Below are 23,277 nucleotides of genomic sequence, written 5' to 3'. Positions count from 1 at the left end.
CTTTTTTTTAAAAAAAAACTTTTATCTGTTCTTTAACATTTTAACACTGCCAGGGCACTGCAACAGTGATGTGTTGATACAACACGCTGCTATCAAGCAGCGTGTTGTATCTGGCGTGTTTAGAAGCAAACTCTCCTGAGTTTGCTAAATCGCAGCTTCATACATTGTAGACTTGTATAGCTGCAGTGGCAAACAGTGGTGAGTTTGATCTCTGGCGATTTTGCAAGTAGCGATTTTGACAGAAGCAGAACTCTGGCGATTTTGTATGAAAACTCAGCTTCATACATCGGCTAGTTTCAACTCTCCTGAGAAAATCGCTAGAGTTGCAAATTCGCAGCTTGATACATTTACCCCATGGTGTCTCTCTTTAGCTCCGCAATAGAGAATGCCAGTTTCCTCCCCAGATGAGCGCTGGCCCAGGTCCTCAGCCTCGCAAGTCACACATAGAGCACCTGGGTCTGGCTGTCCACAAGGTAATTGTGTTTGGCTCTTTCAACAAGAAAAATATGATACCAAAGTGGTACCGGCAGCCTTGGACTTGGAACTAGTCCCTCTTCTGACATGATGACAATGCAGAAAGGAGAGAGAAATACAAGACACACTCTGTATAATACAGTCTGGTAGTATTTCACACACAGACACACACACTGATTTTTGTGTCAGAAAAATCAGTAACACAGATTATTATATATCAGTACATAGGAATATTAGTATATATATATATATATATGGCAGTACTATATGCGATTCTGTGTGTGTGTATGAGGTAGTGCCCGCTATATAAATACTATACCTATATCGGAAAATATTACATACAATCAATTGCAGGCAAAAAGTATGATATAGAAATTCACTTAGCCTAAGAATTGAAAAGTTTTTCCCTCAGGACAACTGTGACAGGCACCGCAGTGGCTGTGAGCAGTGTGAAATGGCTGTTGCTGTGAGAAAAGCCCAGGAAGGAGTGTCACCCCCCACTAAAAACACCTCTTCCCGTTCACAACACGGCGCCTGTATCAGTCACAGAAAAACTGGCTGGAGCTGTATGCCCAGAGCTCCCTGCCAGTGAACTCCCCACAACTTGGTACCTGGCATCCCCTGCTGTCTGTCCTCAACATTGCTGTGGTGCGCAGGTGTAGGCAGAGTCTGCCGTCAGCTCCATCTCAACCCACCTGGAGCTGCTGCCGAGGCTCCTGGTGCGGTCTGACATCCTGTCCTGGTCCAGCGTTTGTGTCCCTGGTCACTGTCTAAGTGACCGAGTGATCACTTCTGCCCGGCAGCCTATTTTAGTGTTCAGTGTAAGTTGGAGGGGAAACTATGGCTTTAAGCTCTGTCTGCGCTCTCCCTCCCTGCTGCAGTGTTCTCGAACACTGCAGTCAGAAAAAAAAAAATTAAATAAAATAAAATCTAAGTGAAAGCAATACGTGCCTACTCCAGTGGCACTAAAATAAAAACGGATCTCTCTGGTGAGAGGGGGCATAAAGGGGAAAGGAGCAGGCCAAATAGGTCTTTTTAGTGCCTAACTCCACACAGCTCCCTCTATACCCCATGGTGAGCAGTGTCCCCTAACTGTATGTGCATGAGAAATATTGTGTATTTCACCATATTCCAGGCTTCTTAGCTGTGATTTTCTGCATTGAAATGTGACAATAGGATGAGGAAGGGCATACCATACGTAATAATGCTATGTCTTGCAGGGAATGACAGAAAATGAGTATTAACTCAACTAATACACTTAACCTTTGTTTGGTATCTGTAGATTAATAAATCCAATACAAATTTACCAATCATAAGAATGGGTCTGTGTGACACTCCCCAGGAAAGTGTTACATTTTAGCATTGGAGATTAAACAGGGAAGATATAAATTGTGGTTGTAAAACTGTCACAGGCCTCCCCTAGAGACAACATACCAGTAGAAGGGAAAAGGTGGAAAGTGTCTTTAAAAAAGGAAACCACACCACCTATGAGTCCCTCTAACCAGGAGAATTACCCGGCTCTATTCCTCAAACTTAAATCTGACATCTTCTCCTGGAGACCCCTAATTATCTAGTGGCTGGGCAGGATCATCGCCGTTAAAATGTCTGTTCTCCCCCCACTTCTCTATCTATTCCAGACACTCCCCATTAGGGTCCTCATCTCTGAATTAATTGCTATGCAGCGACACTTAGTTAAAATTGTCTGGCGGGGTAGGGCTCCCAGGGTCCGACTAACCCAGCTTAAGAAACCTACAAAATGCGGAGGTAGGGGCTTTCCGGATCTGAAAGCATATTGCTGGGCAGCCCACCTCAGTTCCATTGTCACCTCCTTTGCTCCTCCGGCCTCTCACGCATGGGCGGATATAGAAGCAGCTTACTTCTCCCTACCAAACCTATCTAGTATCTGGGGCCTGCCTAAGCAGTCTAGGCTTGTACGGATCAAGAGATTCCCTACCCTTCTTTTTGCTGCCCGGACCTGGGAGACCTGTAAAAACCATCTCTCTGTGTCCTCAACTTCATTGAATATCATGCCATTATGGCTCAACCCTGCCTTCCCCCAGGTGGAATTCAGTCCTTCTTTCTATCATGGAACGGCGCGGGTATTCGATTTGCCGGGGACCTCCTAGATCAAGGAGGTATTATAACCTTTGATGCTCTCCGCTCCAAATTTCACACACTAAACCCGCCATTCTACCAATACTTTCAAATCAGGCATTTCGTTCTCTCTCTCCTGTCGGGCAACTCACCTCCATTGATATCCTCCTTTGAGTCCCTCTGTCTCTCCTCACCGCTTCGGAGAGGCATGATCTCCTCAATCTATAATCTGCTTCTAGACAAATTGTTGGTCTCCGGGAGTAGCCACGAGAGAGAGTGGGAGAGAGATTTGTGTCCCCCCCGGAGGAGGACTGCTGGGAGACCATCAGATCGAATGTAGCTCTAGTTCTATCTCCACTCTAATTAAGGAGAATGCATACAAGATTCTCTACAGATGGTACCTTACGCCCGACAGACTAGTTAAAATGTACCCAACAACCTCCCCGGCCTGTTGGCGGGATTGCGGCCATAGGGGTACCTTCTTTCACATCTGGTGGTCTTGCCCTGTCATCTCCTCCTTCTGGGATAGAGTAGCTTCTCTCCTTTCCTCCCTTCTTCAATTTGCTATCCAGAAGGATCCTTGGTCCTTCCTCCTTTGCTACCCTATACAAGATGCTGATATCCCCTCTGCAAAATTGGCTTTGCACGTTTTGGCGGCCGCTAGGTGCCTGATAGCCAAATCCTGGAAAAGTGCTGCACCTCCCCGCATCTCTTCTCTAAAGTCCTATGTCTGGTTCATTGCTAGCATGGAAAAAATCACTTTCCACCTCCGCGATAAAGACGATAAGTTTTATTAAATCTGGGCCCCTTGGTTACACCATTGATGTCCCCTATACCTCCCCTCGTGTAGGTTGACTCGTTCGTATCAGATACTTCTGTTTATGATAATCCCTTTGATAAAGCTACTCCTCCTGAGGTCTGAGACACCGTCCTGTTTTTTCTTACCAGCACAGACGACCCCCCCCCCCTCCCGCCCACCCACTTCCCTTTATAATAATAAGGACATTGTCTGTGTCATTACGGTTTTCAGTTTTTCTGCCACATGTTGCTAGGAACAGCAATTACTAATATTTACTGTGACAGTGATTGCCTTTTTTTTTCTATTTAGTTTTTTTCTTGTATTATGTCTCTGTTATCTATTTGTATGCTGGCTGTCACCCAGTTTGTTTGAATAAAAATTTGAGTTATAAAAAAAAAAGGAAACCACTTAGAAAATATGGTCAAACTTTTGGGAAATCAACATTGACAAGCTGTCCATTTTCCAAGCCAATTTCCCTTGGGGCAGATTATACAACTCGTATGCAAGTTTATACTCAAACTATCCTTTTATTTTACATGTTTTGCTTATAGATATATAATCTTTTATTAATTGTTTTTATAACCTGTAGGCATTGTACCTATTTTATATGTTAAATTTAAGTACTGTCCTTATTGCTCTAAACAAATTCCCTGCCTGTTTAGAAGAGGTTGACTGCATGGCTGTGTTAACCCTTTAAATTCCAATGTGGGGAATGTAAACTCTTACCTATCAGAGCGCAGAGTGTGTGCAATTGGGTAATTAAGTCAGAGGTTTGTTATGAGCCTTATACATACATGGTGGCAGTTGGGAAGAGGTGTGGGAGTGTGCGCCTGTTTTGGGGAAGGCACGAGTTAATTTTAAACTAAGGGATCGGTGAGCGCAAGATTTAGGCTGGAATCCTGGGTGTCCATTACAGTAAACTACTGTTTGCCGGTTTGATTATTTGATAAGTTGTCAGATCTGGAAGATAGCAGAGGCTGCTCTCCGACACATTACATAATACCATTTGCAGCCTATTTTATGTATCACTCTGAGAACATGGAAAGTCATTACCAGACAAAAATTTAAAGGAGGTGAATGAAAAGTTTAAAAAAAACAAACAAAACTGACTAATTAAGAGCATAAAAAGAACTTTTATTTTTTCCTTATCTAATATGTTCAATGACGTCTATTGAACATTCTCCTGATGAGGACAAGGCAGCGTTGCATCCAGGAGTTACTTAAACTCTCATTTGCGGGCGCCCGGTAAAGTTTTTTAATGTCAAAATCCTCCAGGTTCAGCTCCAGCTTCTCCTTACACAATTCGCATGTAGTTATAGTTTCTAGACTAGAACCTGAAATAGATCAAACAAAAACCAGATAGTCACTCACACGTTATTTGTCAGTAATAACCTGGGCTAAAGAGCATACTGCTCATTAGTCAAGCAATTTTGACCAGGCTAATTTCCTCCTTCTAATATTCTATACTAAATTGGCAATTTCAGTGAATGCAGAGGAATGAACCAGATTTACACTTTACATCCAAGCAGGCCACATTTGTAAGAAACACAGGACTTCTAGCAAACCTAGTCCACAGCCACCAAGTCCTTCAACTCCCACACTCTCAGCCCTGGACTGGCTTGTGTTAGGAACTGGCCATGCCTAACATTTGTGACAGACCCAACATTGGGGCTTAAGCTTTTATCATTTAAGATAAATAGATGTCATCTGGAGTCTGGATCTTGAAGGCAGCTTGGCTGAGAAGTCGGCCATGACAGTTTTACATTAGATAGAACATATGGTACAGTATGGCACATGCTAATCTGAATGATTTATTGCTCAGAAGTAGACATTTAGATTAAATCAGAAGAAACAGTTTAGTTTTTCCAAGCCATTTAGAAACCACATCTGACAATTGTTCAGTGTCTTACTTAAGAAAGGGGCATATGGGTAGAATATATTTTGGACAATACAGAAGACATAAAACTATCAATATCTTTATTTTGGGGGGGATCAATTCCAGATTTTAGTGTATGCAAGCAAGTCAGAGGCAACAATCCAGCACTTACCAGAACTGATCTTAGTATGTAACCATTTCTTCATACAGTCTTGGTGTATATATTGCAGACTACCAGAGCATTTACATGGCTCAAGAAAGGGATCTGTTGGAGTGGACATTCCAGTCAGGCAGAATTTACACAAGTCACCTTCCTCCTCTTCCCAGTCCTTCAGATGGAGGCTAAAAAAAAAAATCAAATCTATCTATGTTGTAATACACAACTTGCCAATATTTATGCAAACACATACATAAACCACCCCACCACCAGGACCTAATCAGATAAATACATTAAGCTCTCAAATAGTGTTTTTGACATTTTACACTAGTGTGTTAGGCTCTTGCCTTTAGTCTGGTAGTGTACGAGACATGACATTATTCGATAAGGAGTTCCCTAGAGCAGCCGGCACTGAGAAGTGTAAGAAGGAGCTGGAAAGCATGTCTGAAATTCCTGAATTTCTCCTGCTGAAGATGGCATCTGCTATAGAAGCAGTATTTGCAGCGCCACTAGGGGAGTCTGCAGACAATGGTGTAAAGTTGGCATCAGCTGCAGCTAGTTGAGGAACAGTTTGTGCTTCACCTAATGTTGAGTTTTGAGTTGTCCTCCTTAAAGGACTGTGTATCCTACCTGAGTCAGAGGTAGATGATGCTCTGGCAGTTTCATGTCTTCCCTCCCGTCTTCTCCTAGAAAAGAGAGGTGTCCACCTATTCCTAAGAGATGAAGGCAACCCTGATGCCGGAGTCCTCATTTCAGAATCTTCTGACCTGTAGCTTTCAGCTTCTGATTCATTACTTTGATATGGAGACAATGTTGACAGACCCCTTCTCCGCCTCCTAAAAAATGTAAATCCCCGAGATTGTTCAGAAGGCCTATTTTCTGGTGTATACATGTTACCAGGTGTGGCAGGGCTTGGCTGAGGAGAAGCATTACATAGACTTGAGTGTGCTTCTTCTGCATCTGGTGACCTTCCATTTATGGAATCCTGGCTGGATCGCCTGGAGAAAAAGGTAGAAGACATGCTAGATGCAAGGCGAGACAGTAAATGCCTTGTAAGTCTGCCTTCAGTATTGGTTGTATTGTCACTAGCAGGTCTTTGCTGAACAGGCGATATTATTCCTGATGTTATCCTTGTAGCCGCTTCATTTCTACTTGTAGCACGGCAAAAGTCTAATGAGTTGTCCGTTTGTGGAGAACGCAAATCTGTAGAAGCTACTGGTATTAAACTCCTGCTTGAATCTCTGAATGAGGAACCCTGAGAAGGCAACTGGTGGTTGATAGATGTGTTAAGTTGAACTGTGCTTAGAGAGTTTTCTTTTGGTCGTGCGCCCTGTGCACATGAAGAAACTCTGTCCTGAAGATCTGCATTTTAAAAAAATATTTTACAGTTAAGTATATTAAGTTACAAGCAGAACTTTAGCATACAAATTCGAAACAAATGCTAACAACAGGAAGGTTTAAGATTGGTCAGGTCCAGATGACCAGGTAAACTAGAAACTTAAATGCTAAACACATACAAAATGTATATGGTAAACAGGTAATGAACCCTACGACCATGCTTGTTGTGCTGGCCAAGTGGTGAACATAGCACAAAACATATTGAGGTACAGACCATGTGCCAGCTCAAAAACATTGCTAAACACTGACAGTTCCTACAACTTAACACAAACAAGAGGACCCATCAAGTTTAGCCTCAAATGTAGATGGCCACAACTGATATCAACATTTCATCATCATTTATATAGCGACACCAATTCCACAGCGCTATACAGAAAATATTTGTCCCACATCAGTCTCCGCCTCATTGGGTTAATTTTGTCAGCAGCCAATTAGCCTACTAGTATGTTTTTGAAAGTGGGAAGAAACAGAGCACCCGATGTAAATAATCCCTGGATCATCCACATCGCATATGACAAAAATCAATTGGTTAAACGCAAAACAAGTGGCAGGCACATTGGATTAGACTTTTTGGGCAACGACTCATTAAAGTGACCCAAATGCACAAAAAAACACAAAGCTTTCGAATCCTGTGTGTCTGGGATGCGGACACAGAAGGAAACAGTTTCTGATTAAGGTACAGGCCAAAAATACCTTAGACAAAAGGAATTGCAGAGGGCATCCTTATTGGCAACTGAGTCTACCCATGAGAACAAAGGGTTTAGCCTAACCACCTTCATTCCCGACTACATAAGAGGGTTGTGTTTTAGGGTAAAGGAGAACCTCAAAGAATTGCTGCAATGATAACCTAGTAAAATATGTACCAGCTTCTCATCTGATCCCTGGCAAGTAATAAACAAGGCAAGCCAGAGGACACACTTGTTTGGGTCAAAAAGGAGTAGTGTGAGCAATATACTGGGGTGTATTTTGACTCAACTCCTTTTCACCTAGGCTACAGCATTAAATGCTTGCAGTTCTACATGTCATTTATGGAACGAAAGGGCAACTATATTAAATATCTCTGGCAAACAGGAGGTATAAACCTGCACAGAAAGTGATACATATTATGGGTGTGTCACAATAAGTTCAAATTCACAGCTTGTATAAAGAGGGAGCGTGTTACTTATCGCATTTTATGTACTTCACATAAAGTTGAGCAGTAAAATAGATTTGGGAACATTAGCATGTAATCAGATACAGGACATACATGCAGTGAATTTATATTATGTGCAGAAGGTTATTACAAGATTTCTGAGGATCTATTCATACACATCCATCCCCTGACCTTACACTGAAAAAGAAACCCTGAAATAAGCCGACCACAGAGGCATGAGATACTGTTCTATTGGGAGCCACAGGCCCGGCGCTCCCATTAGGCAAGGTTAGGGACTTGCCTAGGGCGCCAGGCTCTGGAGGGCGCCTTAGAAATAAAATTACTTTAAAACTGTGCGGCGACCGCTGACCATACCTTCCACGGCCATCCCACAGCATTCAGATAAATCCACGGGGAGGGGGGAAGGGGTTATTGATCAACACTGCCGCCTCTCTGCTCCGTCTCCTCTCCTCCACTCACTGACAGTCGGGCGTGACATCATCATCATGGCCCGACAGTGTCACGGCGCCGATTTTGACAGTGCGCCTAGGGCGCCAATGACCCTATCACCGGCCCTGGGAAGCCAGCTAGCTATAGTAAGACTCCGTGGCCACAAATGCATTGCTGTCCTAGGACAAGAACAGCTTCTATTTTAACACTTTTTAGAGTAAGGGAAATTTATATAAAGCAGAGTCATGATGTGAAAGGTGCAATGTCACCACAATTGTGTTACAATCGCAAAATCCCAAGAGATAATATGTATAGTAACCAGTTACCAATGGGACTGGTACAAAAGGAAGGTTTCTCTGACTGGGAAAGTTGAACCAACATGCACTACTTAGAGACCTTTAAGACAGGATATCCCAATGGCTTCCTTCATTAAGTCATCATGTTAAACACAAGTTGTTACTGCAGTTATGCTGCGTTACTCCACAGAACAAGTGTTGTTCATAGTCCCCATAGTTTACCAGCAGCATGGCAAGGATAAAATATATATATATATATTCAGTGAATTAATGTTTGTTTAATAGTGTTAAACTGATTATGCTGTGCTTATTGTACTACATGTGACCACTTTAAGCACAGCTAATAGCTGCATTTTCTATAGAAGATAATTTTCCAGGAAAGATGCATCAATGACTTATGACTTAGAAAACTGATCCCATAAACCTCTACACTTGTCCTGGGCCTCCGTGATGACTTTGCCCTTTTAATAATCTAGCCATGCAAGTGCAGGAGCTTGACTGTCAACTGGAGACAAGTGGATATTGCTTAGACAACCAAAAGCCAACACAGAACAGCTGCCATGACTTATGAAGACCTGAAGAGTAGCCAAAACTGCCAAGCTTCCTGGAAAGAAAAGCTGAGAACTGCACATGGACTCCCAATATGGGGATGTTAGGATCCTGACAGAGCAGACTGCCGTAGCTTCAGGCAGCCATTGAATGTTCAAGACCAAAGTATTTTTGTGCTTAAGAGACGAAAAATCTTTCAGAAGTATCACCACAGAGGATTAGGCAGCCTTGATTTAGGAAGATAAACATGAAGGGGGTCAGACAGTGTAACTCAATCCTCCCTGCTTAGGACACTAGTGACTGACAGGAGGATCAGTGATGGGGCACAGCAGTGTGAAGCCCCTTCTCACCCTAGATAGCCAAAAGGTCCACTTGACCCACAGTCAAGAGCCTGGTGAAAGACTTCTGCAATGGAAGCAGACAGACTGAAGATGTGTGATGGTGGGGGTAAGATACAGAAATCTGTGCACACATTCTGTGGACTGAATATTCATGTCATTACACCCCATCAATTGACCAGGAGTCACCGCTGACTGGCTCACAGCTATGGTGATGTGGGATCTATTTTTTTTTTTTTAAAGATTTTATTTTTGCAAGGGTCAACAATAAGCATCAGTCCAAGACATGTTATGATACAGTCAAGTTATGCGTATTCAGGGACTAATACATTCAGTATATATCATAAAGAGACGAATCAAGGCATTGACCAAATTTTACTTTGAAGATAGAAAGAAGAAGAAACAGAAAAGAGAAGTTAGTCTGCAGAAGGTGGGCAGGATAGAATAGGGGGTGGTGCAGCAAGCCACCAATAGAAGAAAAGAAGGAGAAAGCAGGGTAAAAGATCGAAGAGGGAAGGTAGAGGTAGGGGGGAAAGAGGTAAAGGGTTAAGAAGGGATATCAAGTGGATTGTTGTAGAGAAATCATAGGACAAAAGGAGTTTGAATTTGAAAAAATTATATCCACGGCACCCAGACTTTATTAAATGAATTAGAAGTATTACGCAATATGCATGTCATACACTTCATTTTGAATGAGTGCCAAACCCTATTAATAATTGCCTGCATAGTAGGCGCAGGGGGTTGTTTCCAATTAGTGGCAATTTGACACAATGCAGCAGAAACTATGTGACGGAACATTTTCTTTTGGTGTTTGGTAGCGGATGAATTCCAAGTGGGAGAAGGAAAAATCTGGGAGAGATTGGGATGTCAACCTGTAGAATCTGAGATGCAAAGTTCCGTAGTTCCAACCAAAATGGGACAAGCTTGAGGCATTGCCACCAGATATGGAGGAAGGACCCTTTCAATGAACATCCTCTCCAACATGAGTTGGATGAGTCCGGATATATTTTTTGTAATTTGGTTGGGACCAAGTACCATAAAGAAGCTTATAGGCGTTTTCTTTCACTTTCACACAGACTGAGCTAGAGGCCGTGTTGGATTTTATTTCATCCCAATCCTCTCTATCTAAGGGATCTCCCAGATCCTCCGCCCAGGCTCGCTCATGGGAATCTTGGGTGTCTGAGTCAGGGACCCTCATCTCCCCGTATAGCAAAGATATAAGGCCATTGGTAGAAAACCGCCGGAGGAAAAGTGACTCAAAAGAGGTCAAACAGCCTGATTGTTAAAGATAATTTTGTGGTGGAGTGAAAATTTCTTAGTTGTAAATATTGGGGAAAAAAAGTGTTGGGGATATTGAACTTAGTTTTTAGGTCTTCGAATGAGGGAAAAGAAGTATCTTTTGTGATATCATTAAGATAGTAAACATCGTTCTTTTTCAAAGTTGCGTTGCCAAGAAATAGTTTTTAAAATTGCGGACCCCCAAAACCACCATCCCGCGTTGATCTCTGTAGGTTGAAAACATAAGGGGGGATGCATATGGGAAGGGCTTGAAAACTATATAGTAATCTGGGCAAAATGTTCATTTTAACTGAATTAATACGTCCTATCCAGGAGATGAGATTTTTACTCCAGGTCTCTAAATCAGATTTAATTTGAGATAGTAGTATTGGGTAGTTAGCTTGAAAAAGCAGACTATATTGTTTAGATATGTAAATACCTAAATATTTTATCTTATTTTGGTGCCATTTGAAGGGGAATTGTTGAGTGAAAGAAAATCTAATATTATCTGTGAGATAGAAATCAAGAATGATGTGGGATCTATTTTTATTACAACAATTTAAAACAAAAACATAAATGTACGTGTACACAAACTTTGCAAGAATATATTACATATCATTCAAAATACTTACATAAAGGTGTATTATCACTATTTCCATGTTCATAATCTAGAATTCCATGTATAGAGGAGTCAGTTCTCCTTTCTCTCTCATGCTCCATTGTCAGATCAGAATGAAACATCACTGAAGAGGTCCTAGGAAACCGCCCATACCTTCTTGATGCATCTGGAGACAGCAATTAAGTGTTAGTAGATTATGGAGATCAGGCTTTTCCATGTCAATATGTAAAGTACACACTAGATCTCCAGAATGTTAGAAACCTGTAAAAGTTCCATTAACATATTAGTTCTCCAGTTATGCCCCTGCCGAGTAGCTTAAACTGAAAACTATCGCTATCTTTGACTAGTGATGTCAGTGAAAGGAAAATAAAATATTTCCCTATAGTATCCAGTTTAGGACATACCTCAGCCATCCTAAAAACTGAATTGTGCATTTCACAATTCATACAATCACACCTCCATCTTAGCCAAATATTATACTCTAGCTGCTCTATCAATCCTTATGGGCCTAGAGTTATTAATTGTGTTGATCAAGAGAAATCCAACAGTTAACAATTAACCACTTCATGGAAATATATAATAAACTTACTTCCTGACCCTAGAGTCATTGTTTAACAATGCAGATAAAAATGGAAGTTAAACATGTTATACTTAAGATACATAAGGGTTAATAGTATATTAGTTAATAAATCAAATTTTTTATTTGGCAGAAGTTACTCAATACTTAATATGCTGACATATGATATGGTATTATATCTCAACTTATCTAATAAAATGTATCCCCCATGATGGGAGAAAAGTGAGGTTGTGGTAAGGCCTATTTTGCTATAGGCGATGGGGTGATATTATTGGTAAAAAAAAAAAAGCCTATATGACGCAGTTATCAACATAATTATATTGTAGTTTTAGGCTATAAAAGGTGTATAATTAATAGCCATTGCTCATTTTTATTTTAATGGTCTGTACTGTGTGTATTAAAATAAATCAGTATATTCTGATATGACTTTGTCCTTGTATTTTTCCATAACAGAAGTGGAAGAGAAGTCCTTGAACAAGTTCCCCACATTTCACTGGAACATATAGAAAAAAAAGGATTGGAGCTTTGGGCTGACCCACATACTTCCAGGCCCCTTGTCAAGATACATAAAACTCTCATTAACATATATTCTCGTAGTCTCGTCAAGCACAGTAATATCTACACATACCTAACCAGGGACTTTCCAAACAGTGGCATAATTTGGTAGGGTCATCTTAGTTTTCACCGCATGATCCGGAACATGGCGTTTATTCTTATTTAAAGGCTACACAAACATCTTCTGCACATTGGGGTTAAGAGTAGTAGTCAAGTAATAGGGAGTTCTAGCCAAACATTAGTCAATGGACTAATGTTTGGCTAAGGAAGATGTACCTTCCATCACAACCAAGTCCAAAGTTCTCTACACCAGACCCAGAAGTGAATTTTAGATCTAGGGAGGAACAAGCGGGAAGGGGTCAGCATACCTGTAGTAGCACTGCAGCTGGAACTGGTACTTTTTACACCAGGCAGAGGAGTACAACCAGAATAAGACAGCTTTGGCCTCTTGGAATTCCAATCTTGTTGCTGACTCTGCAATCCAGAATAAGTGCTTTGAGATCTCTCCAATGGATCTTACCAATATGGTTGAGAAGACGATGATGAGGTGGACTGGAGAAGATAGATAAACTGTGAATATGTGTCTTTAGAAAAAGTTAAATTTTACATAGAAAATAAATGGCTGCTGCATGAACACCTCTAGCTGTGTGAACTATGATCGAGCAGCTAGCCCAGCCAGCATTGTTGTAGTCAGTGCATTGTGACATCATCCAGTGTGCTCCTGAATGTAAGGTTACATCAGTTCACTTGCAGAGGCAGGATACAGGACAAGAGACAACAAATAGATGATAAATGGGTATATAAAACACACTAGAGAAAACACATTAGACAGCCAGTAAGCGCTGCACTATTTTTTAAATAAACATTTCTTGTGTGGATTCCAAAGATTTCACAGTGATTATTAAACTATTTTATAATGTTAAGTTTGTTTTTAATCCATGTTTAGCATTTACTGGATTCATTAGAATTGAAGTGATCCTAGTAGAATACTTACAATCCTGCTCCTGTTTGCCAAGAAGCTCCCAGATATAGGGCGCTCATATGTTCCTGAGCTGCGCTGATAAGTGGGTGAAGGCGTCTTCCAGGAATGCTCAAGGCAATCTCTGTCTCTAAGAGTCCAATCTCTACTTGAAGGCCGCAATGGGTTGGAGTCCTAGGTAACAAGAACCACAATTTATACAGTGAAACAGAAGCTGGTAACTTGTGCCACTCCCCAAGGTGTACAAGCCTGGACACAGAAGGGAAAGACCTGGAAAATTTTATTGAATGTACAAAGGTAAACTTGATCTACAGAACTATTCATTGCATGATTTCAGCTATTCGTAGACATGATAAAAATTTAATGTTCTTGTCAGGAATTATAAGCAGGACGCTCAGCTCCTGTCCCTATGGGTGGTTATGCAACTATTTAGACTAGAGATGGTCACTGACCCCTGTGTTTTGGTTTTGTATTCGGTTTTGGATCTGGATTACCGTCGTGTTTTGGTTTTGGTTTTGGTTTTGCAAAACCGCCATTGCGTGTTTTGGTTTTGGTTTTGGTTTTGTTTGGTTGTTGCAAAATCAATGTTTTTGGGGCTAAAATAATGAAATTTAGTGCTCCACCTGTTTCTTGGATAAGTAATCTAATTATAAAGCTAATAAATGATCAAAAAAACAGTTTAATTCCTGGTAGGTAGGCCTTCATTAATTCTACACACACAAAACAAATTGTCTTCCTCTCTATCTATGCATATTGGCAATGCAGCCATCGTCTTTGGATGTATATTACACCCTACACTTATAGTTAAATATGTAAAGAAATGGAAAAAGGCAGTTTGCTTTCTGTCTCTCTAGGCCCCCCTCCACTTGTGGAAAATACAAAAAAATTCAGCCGTTATAGACTGTACAATATTAATTGAAATGGAAAAAGCTAGTTTGGTTTCTGTCTCTATAGGCCCCCCTCCACTTGTGGAAAATACAAAAAAATTCAGCCGTTATAGACTGTACAATATTAATTGAAATGGAGAAAGCCATTTTGGGGTCACTGTGTGTATGACACCCTACCCTTAAGGATAAATTGGCCATTCAGCAGCCTTTCAAGACGGTACGTGATATGGAAATGCCTCAAGTCCTTTTCCTCTTTGGGGGTAGATTGCACCCTAGACTTAAATAGAAAGTTTTAAAAAGATGTTATCGTCATCATCTGGATCTTCTTCCTCACCCTCATCAGTGTGTACGTCATCATCACAGACTATCAATTCATCGCCGCTTAAATCCGCCATTAGAGAACAGTCAGTGCTTGGATGTCTTGGATGGTGAAGGCCTTCCTCGTGGAAGATGTAGTTCATTTTTATAAACATCATTTTCTCCACATTTTTGGGAAGTAACCTTCTACGGCGATCACTGACTAAGTTCCCGGCTGTACTATATACTCGTTCAGAGTACACACTGGAGGATGGGCAGCTTAGGTATTGCAAAGCAAGTTTCTACATGGGTTTCCAAATGGCCTGCTTTTCCTCCCAGTAAGGAAAGGGACTCTATGACATTTCCATATCCATTACCTCTTGAAAATAATCCTCCACCATCCTTTGCATGTTTATACTCGTATTGGATGGAGTTATGGGCAAGGTGACACATTTTTTTGAAAAATCCTTCAAACCAGCCCAGATGTTAAATTGTTCTGTTCTGCCCCCTGAGTCTTCCCTGCTTCTTTTTGGGAAATTAAATTTTTTACAAGCAGCAGCAGCTTGAGAAAGTGAAGGAGGACACGTCGTCAAGCCGAGGCCCAGTTCAGCGGCCAACTTGCTGAGCAATAGCTCCTTGCAAAAGTTAACATCTCGCTCATTTACAAGTAAAGACTCAATGTAGGTCTTAAACCTTGGATCAAGCACAGTGTCTGAGAGGCATGTTGGTGTCAGTAGCTGAGGGTGAGTGCTGACATTGGATTGCTATTTGGAGGCTTCTGGGGTACCTCTTTGGTAAGTTAGCTCTCAATTTATAAACACATATGTATGGCCCAAATATATGGGACTCTCATTGTTTAGAGTTAGGACCACCCTATTAGCAAAAGTGCCGTGGATTGGCGGGTGGCTTTAACATACATTTGCAAATGTGTGCAACTAAGACTTTTGCATTTTTATCTACAGTAGAAATGGCAGATCTGTTGCTGGCTATAGCAGTGTGCTGGGGGATCTCTCTGTGTGTTTGTTCCTTTCAGGAGACCAGTGTCACACAGCTGCTAGTGGCTCTTTCCATCTAGCAATAAACAGAGCAGGGAACAGCCAGTGCTGCTCACCATTCCCTACTCTGTTACTTGCACAGTACGTGATAGGGTTCAGATCTGCTCTACACTAGCCACCAGAATGGACTAGTTTGTGATAGAGGCCCTGGTGGAATAGCTTCCCTGTGTTACACTGGGTTGACCTGAACCAGAGATACTGAGCAGAAGAAAGAGGCAGGTCTTAGCTGAGGTGACAGCTGTGGATATCATGGGGCATCCTCTTGGGCACATCCGAGGCTTCTTTCTGAGTACAGTACTGGGCATCTTACATTTTATTGAGTATATTATATCATGTGTATATTGCTTGGCATATTATATCTCATACATATTATTTTACATGTTGGATGCTGTTTGGCTAATTACTTGGCAAACTAATATTAAATAATGTGGTAGTTATTACTAGAGATGGTCACTGACCCCCGTGTTTTGGTTTTGGATTCTGTTTTGGATCTGGATTACTGTTGTGTTTTGGTTTTGGTTTTGGTTTTGCAAAACCGCCATTGCGTGTTTTGGTTTTAGTTTTGGTTTTGTTTGGTTTTGTTTTGCTATTTTTTTGGAAAATCCATGTTTTTGGGTCTAAATTAACCCAATTTAGTGCTCCAACTGTTTTAGAGACAAGTAATCTAATTGTTGAGGTAATAAATCATCCAAAAAAACAGTTTAATTCTTCGTTGGTAGGCCTTCATTTATTCTACACACAAAACAGATTGTCTTCCTCTCCATCTATGCATATTGGCAATGCAGCCATCGTCTTTGAATGTATATTACACCCTACACTTTTCTTGTCACGTGCCAGAACTGCTGCCACTGGTGCAGGACTTACACAAACAACCTCATCCTCATCAACATCCTCATTAGTGCCCTCGTCGCCTACACAAATCTCCCCCTCATCCTCTTCTAATTCCAAAGTGGCATCCTCAATTTGGGTATCACCGGCTACACTCGGGCTATTAAGGCACACATCAGCAGAATGCTCACGATTAGACATCCCACTGTTGGATGGACTCTCCACAGGGATTGTTGTCATTTGTGAATCAGAGCAAATATTCTCCTGTAATTCCTCACTGTTATCTTGCAGCTCGGCTTTGACGCGTAACAGTAGTTGTGCACCAATTGTAGGCTGGGTAAGTTTTTGGGATCTGCCACTAATAGCCAAAGGTGAAGGCCTCATTCTCTCTTTGCCACTGCGTGTGTAGAATGGCATGCTTGCAATTTTTTTTTATCGTCACTTAACTTTTGCTCAGTTACACTTCTTTTTCGCTTCAATACATTAAAATTTTTTTTGGTTTTTGTTTTTTGCACTAATTTGGAAACACTCTGTTGTTTGACATCGCCTTGGCCAGATGACGTACTGGGAACACTAACATCAGGACTGGTGACAGAACCTGGTTGCTCATTTTGATCATATGTGGACTGCTTTGAATCCATTCTGAGCGCAAACCACTGAGGAGTGCTAAAAATTATTTGGTAGATACTGCTGACAGATATGACTTTTGACAGCCAGAAATATTAATGCACAATTGGGGAGGACACCCCAAAAGCACTGAGGAGTGCTAAAAATTATTTAGTAGATACTGCTGACAGATATGACTTTTGACAGCCAGAAATATTAATGCACAATTAGGTAGGACACCCCAAAAGCACTGAGGAGTGCTAAAAATTATTTAGTAGATACTGCTGACAGATATGATTTTTGACAGCCAGAAATATTAATGCACAATTAGGGAGGACACCCCAAAAGCTTTGAGGAGTGCTAAAAATTATTTAGTAGATACTGCTGACAGATATGACTTTTGACAGCCAGAAATATTAATGCACAATTAGGGAGGACACCCCAAAAGCACTGAGGAGTGCTAAAAATTATTTGGTAGATACTGCTGACAGATATGACTTTTGACAGCCAGAAATATTAATGCACAATTAGGGAGGACACCCAAAAAGCACTGAGGAGTGCTAAAAATTAGTTGGTAGATACTGCTGACAGATATGACTTTTGACAGCCAGAAATATTTATGCACAATTATGGGGGACACCCCAAAAGCGCTGTGGCATGCCAAATATTAAGAAAAAATAATAAACCTCTAATCTCTTCTCTGCACTAGCGATTTTGGTTAGAGCAATTGCAAGAACAATATTGTATTCTCTGTCCCTGCTCTAATCAGCCTATGACTACACCCTGCTCTCTCCCTCTGTCAAATGGCGATTGATTGCTGTGGAGGCGTGTATTTATAAAGTTGAAGTATCGCGAGAACCGAGCCCCGAGATCAGACGACGTCACGATGACGTTCGGCCTCGCTTTGGATTCGGAAGGGGCGGGAGAGTACCGAGCTGCTCAGCTCGGTACTCGGATACCCAAAGTTCGGGTGGGCTCGGGTTTTTTTCGGAGAACTGGACTCGCCCATCTCTAGTTATTACTAACAAAATGGAATGGATCAAGTAATAATATTACTGGCCTATGGCCAGTAATGATTGTTGGCACAGAACTGAATATGGCGAGCATTGGGATTGTATGTAGAGTATTTTTCTATACTGTGCATGCTAAATGTTTATTCTCTCAAACAAAATTATTGCACCACACGTCATGCGCCACTCTAAGCCCCTCCCACCCTTATACGTCTTGTCTCCCAATCATTGTGTCCGTCTCAGTCTGTGCCTTTTTACAATGTAGTGATCAGTGCAATCCACGGATTGTAAGCTTGCGAGCAGGGCCCTCATACCTCTCTGTCTGTATTACCCAGTATTGCTTTATTATTGTGTTTATTTCCAATTGTAAAGCGCTGCAGAATTTGCTGGGGCTATATAAATAAATGTTGATGATCAGTGATGCCCATCCGTACTCATGCACCACTATCCAGAACCCTTCCTCCATTACTGGATACAATAAGTGACTGATAAAGACTATAATAAATCTAAAAAAATTATAAAAACCTCAATCCATTCCTATGCTGTCCACTGAACAGCGCCTGAACCACAGAGCATTGTAAATAAATATCTAAATATAATATTAAGAATAGCAATAGAAATGTATCTACTTTCTCCTTTTAGAAATCCAGCTCATGGACCACAAATGGTAACATAATTACATTAGAGATCCTTGCTCAGGTCTGGGCTCACTGTGAATATTTCTCTTGGCGTTGAGCTATTGCTTTTATTATATATACTTATTTGCTTGATGCATTCTTGTCTCTTAGATATTGGTACAGACATTATAAGCATCAATACCCAGGAGGAGAACGCATTCCTGCTGAAAATGTTTCAAACACAATGGAAAGGCCCCAAAGAGATCTTGCTGGGCATGTTCTATGATAGCGATGGTAGGATTATATTCACGCAAAACATTGGTATTTATGACCAATATACTCCTAAAACATTTTATTAAAAAATATTCAAATTATTTTATTATTTATTTTCAATCCTTTTATATTGGTGTTTGGAATTCTGCAAACAAATCTCTTATGTTATTGCAATCTAGTTATGGATCCAGCATAACCTGGAAAAGATATAAACTACATGGAATAAAACCACCTTGTATCTTTACTGACAGATGACTCTCTCAAATGATTCGACAAGTCTGAAGTGACATTCTCAAACTGGAGACCAGGGCAAATAGCCAATGAGAACTTAAATACCTGCGTGAAAAGGAATACGCTGAGTGGACTGTGGGACATCACTGACTGTGATAACTTTGCTGAATCCGCAGTATTGTGTAAAACATTATGTATGTATATACGAATGGATGGATATTTGTACATGTGTATGAGAATCATTCTTGCATGACCAGTACACTTACACAGTGTATGTGGAATGATTTCAATATGGAATAGGCAGCAACTGTGACCTAACTACTGCCCTCACAAAGGTCACAACCATGGTGTATTTAGTGTTCCATATGATATTCATATCATCTGTGCAAAATAGCGCTCCCACCTGCACCATTGACAGCCGGGATGTACAGCGTTGGTAATGTATCACTAATTGGTCCCTGGCCATTTAGCACAGTGTTCCCAGCAGACACTGGGGCTCAGTTAGAGTTGGACATATGTTCGTTTTTATTTTTTCTTAAGATGCGCATTTTCACACTAAGAAAACAACAACGTATGCATACATCCATATGAAGATGTTTGCTTAGCTTCGATTTGCAACACCTTATGACTGAAAAGGCAGTACAGTGGAGAGATGGGCCAGGCAAAGGGTAGGTAGAGTACACTAAGGATGCGTTCATGTAATCGCGACTCAATTGGACATAGACGCAGATAGGATTGGGAGTTGGAGGTATGGTCATAATGATGACTATCAGCAAATTTCTAATTGACCTCTCCAGCTGATACAAATGAAAACAGTGTTGCGGCTACTTTATATAAAGTCACAGCCACCTGTTAACATTACCATGTGGACTGCTGCAGGAAAGAATATTCACATTAATTTTAAAAGGTATATTAAAATGATTTATTTAACGTTTTTTGTTTTTTTTTAAATATGAATAATGCGACTTTTGCTTTTATTAAAAAGACATTCTCTGTATCTGACCACATTACCCAATTTATATACAATATAATTATTTATTAAAACATGTTTTTATTACAGTATTAGGTTGTGAACAAATAGTATGCAATGCAGACGTGGCATTACACTGACACTTGCATATCCGTGCATAGTACTCTCCTGGAGTTGTTCACAAAATGCCGACTTTACAGACATAAGTGCATTTTCTTATGTATGTCTTTCCTACATGAGCCCATAGTGTGCGAAGTGTAGGGATGGTGAGTGTGGAGATTACATTATAGAACATTGCTGGACTGCTGCTGCTATCTTGCAGAAGCTGTACTATCCAGGGGTCATATTTGGTTGGTGCCGTGCTTAATGGTTGTATAGAATGTTCCGTACACAATGTGTCACTTACAATTCTAATGTGACCCACCAGAGTCCTGTATGTGATTTTATATCTTTACTTTAGATATTTGGAGGGCTGCTAAACAATTGTGTTGGGGTAGTTTTTTTTTTGTTTGTTTTTAAATCTTCACTTAAGGAAGTGATAATTCCTCCTGAAATTGATAAATTGTGATGAAATAAATTAACTTTGATATATTTTTTTTATTTCAGATATTCCAAAGAAAAATAGGCAAAATGGTAAGTTTACTGTTAGTCTTGTGCTTAGATGACAGACATGATTTGTTAATGGCCTTTTTGTAGTTTATAGTCTGTCTGGGAAGGAGAAAGTTCCCTGTCAGCCGGCTCTCAGTGGTACAGTAATAGGTCCTGGCCACAAATATAATGACCCCCCACAAGCGGACATACATTGTATCCTATTGGCACCTGTACCGCAGCCATACTGACTCTAGAATCTAGCACCTGTGTGATCTGTAGGTATAGACAACCTTCCAATGTTTCACTTTGTGTATGCAGGGAAGTAGGATATAGAGGCATGCAGTATGTTCTTATAGATCTTTGTATAAAGACCACTCTGTGACAGACACTGAGTTTGTTTATACACACAGGGCCTGATGCACTAAGCAATCTAATGCAGATACATGCTGTATTTTGTGCATTGAGCACGCCCAGACACAGACTATATGCCATTGAACACAAGTGAATGCCATTTATATCATACTTGCCAACTCTCCCGAAATGTCCGGGAGACTCCTGCATTTTGCGAGAGTCTCCCGGACTCGCGGGCGAGTGTGGCAATCTCCCGAATTCTGCCCACTTCACTGGGAAGTGCCCCACTTCCTAGTGAAGTGGGCAGAATTAGATCCCAAATGCCGCGATTCCTGGTGAATCGCGGCATGTGGCCCCACCCCCCGCTGTCAAATGATGCGGTTGCGTCATGGAATTACCCCTCGATAAATCCCGGGTTGAAGACCCGGGTATTTAGACCCGGGATTTTTGACTTGTACCATTCATACTGCACCAAGACCCGGGTCGTTTGAGCTCGCCCTGGCAAAAACTCGGGATTTTGGTGCAGTATGAATGGGGTATTATTCTACACTTTCTATTCCACAGCCACCACAATAATCAATGACACACAGAGAGGATAAAATAGCATGGAGTGTGGTTTGTTATGCAGGTGTGGTTCAGGCATGTCAATCATTGTTAGGGTGTGGTCTATCAGAAATGGGGTGTGGTTTGTTATGCAGGTGTGATTCAGACATATCAATCATTGTTAGGGTTGGGCCTATTTTGACCTAAATTTTACATTTAAATATATTTGGAGATCTGCATACGTACAGTCATAGTTGAAAACATTTTAGAATAGTTTGTAGGGGCACGTCCTGTACAAGTGTCTTGGTGGACCTTAAAGCTGTACAATCTCCTCAATGTCACTGAATCTGCTAACATATTACTAATATCCATCCATATTAACTTCTAAACCTAAGATAATGAAAAATAAGACAATTCCTATCATGCAACATGCAGAGAATAGGGATGTTATTGTGCAAATGATTAATATTAAAAAACAAGGACATTTTCAGGGACAGATATTTAAAACCTAGGACTGGAAATTAGGGACAGTTGGCAGAGAAAATATTCCATTGTTGAAGAAAAAGTCTGATAAATCAAACAATTCAGTCTTTTATGTAAACCCAGAATGGAGTGGTTCATTATGGGATTTTAAAACACAATTTAATTATCTGGTAAACGATTTACTTTGATTCACCTGTTCCTCCCCGCTCTCCCACTCACCTGGTCCTATTCCTCCCCGCTCTCCCACTCACCTATTCCTATTCCTCCCCGCTCTACCACTCACCTGTTCTTATTCCTCCTCGCTCTCCCACTCACCTGGTCCTATTCCTCCCCATTCTCCCACTCACCTATTCCTATTCCTCCCCGCTCTCCCACTCACCTATTCCTATTCCTCCCCGCTCTCCCACTCATCTGTTCTTATTCCTCCCCGCTCTCCCACTCACCTGGTCCTAATCCTCCCCGCTCTTCCACTCACCTGTTCCTATTCCTCCCCGCTCTCCCACTCACCTGGTCCTAATCCTCCCCGCTCTCCCACTTACCTGTTCTTATTCCTCCCCGCTCTCCCACTCACCTGGTCCTAATCCTCCTCGCTCTTCCACTCACCTGTTCTTATTCCTCCCCGCTCTCCCACTCACCTGGTCCTAATCCTCCCTGCTCTCCCACTCACCTGTTCCTATTTCTCCCCGCTCTCCCACTCACCTGTTCCTATTCCTCCCCGCTCTCCCACTGACCTGGTCCTAATCCTCCTCGCTCTCCCACTCACCTGTTCCTATTCCTTCCCGCTCTCCGACTCACCTGTTCCTATTCCTCCCTGCTCTCCCACTCACCTGTTTCTATCCCTCCATGTGCCCACAATTACCTGTTCCAGTTCCTGCCTCCACCCCCACTCGCCAGTTCCTATTCCTTCCTAAACTTAGATTCAGGCGGCCTTATTAGGGCACCGGTCTACCGGGAAAATTTGTGG

The 23,277-nt window shown here is 41.3% G+C and overlaps 1 pseudogene; it reads right to left on the bottom strand.

Moving 5' to 3' along the window:
- Positions 1–4,525: 4,525 nt before the first annotated feature.
- Positions 4,526–23,277, bottom strand: part of LOC142098065 (E3 ubiquitin-protein ligase MARCHF7-like) — a 31,122-nt pseudogene continuing 12,370 nt past the window's right edge.

The sequence above is a fragment of the Mixophyes fleayi genome, chromosome 7, assembly GCF_038048845.1.
Source record: "Mixophyes fleayi isolate aMixFle1 chromosome 7, aMixFle1.hap1, whole genome shotgun sequence".
Taxonomy (NCBI): Eukaryota; Metazoa; Chordata; class Amphibia; order Anura; family Limnodynastidae; genus Mixophyes; species Mixophyes fleayi.
Note: the sequence above shows the minus strand (reverse complement) of the source record. Positions and strands in the feature narration are given on the sequence as shown.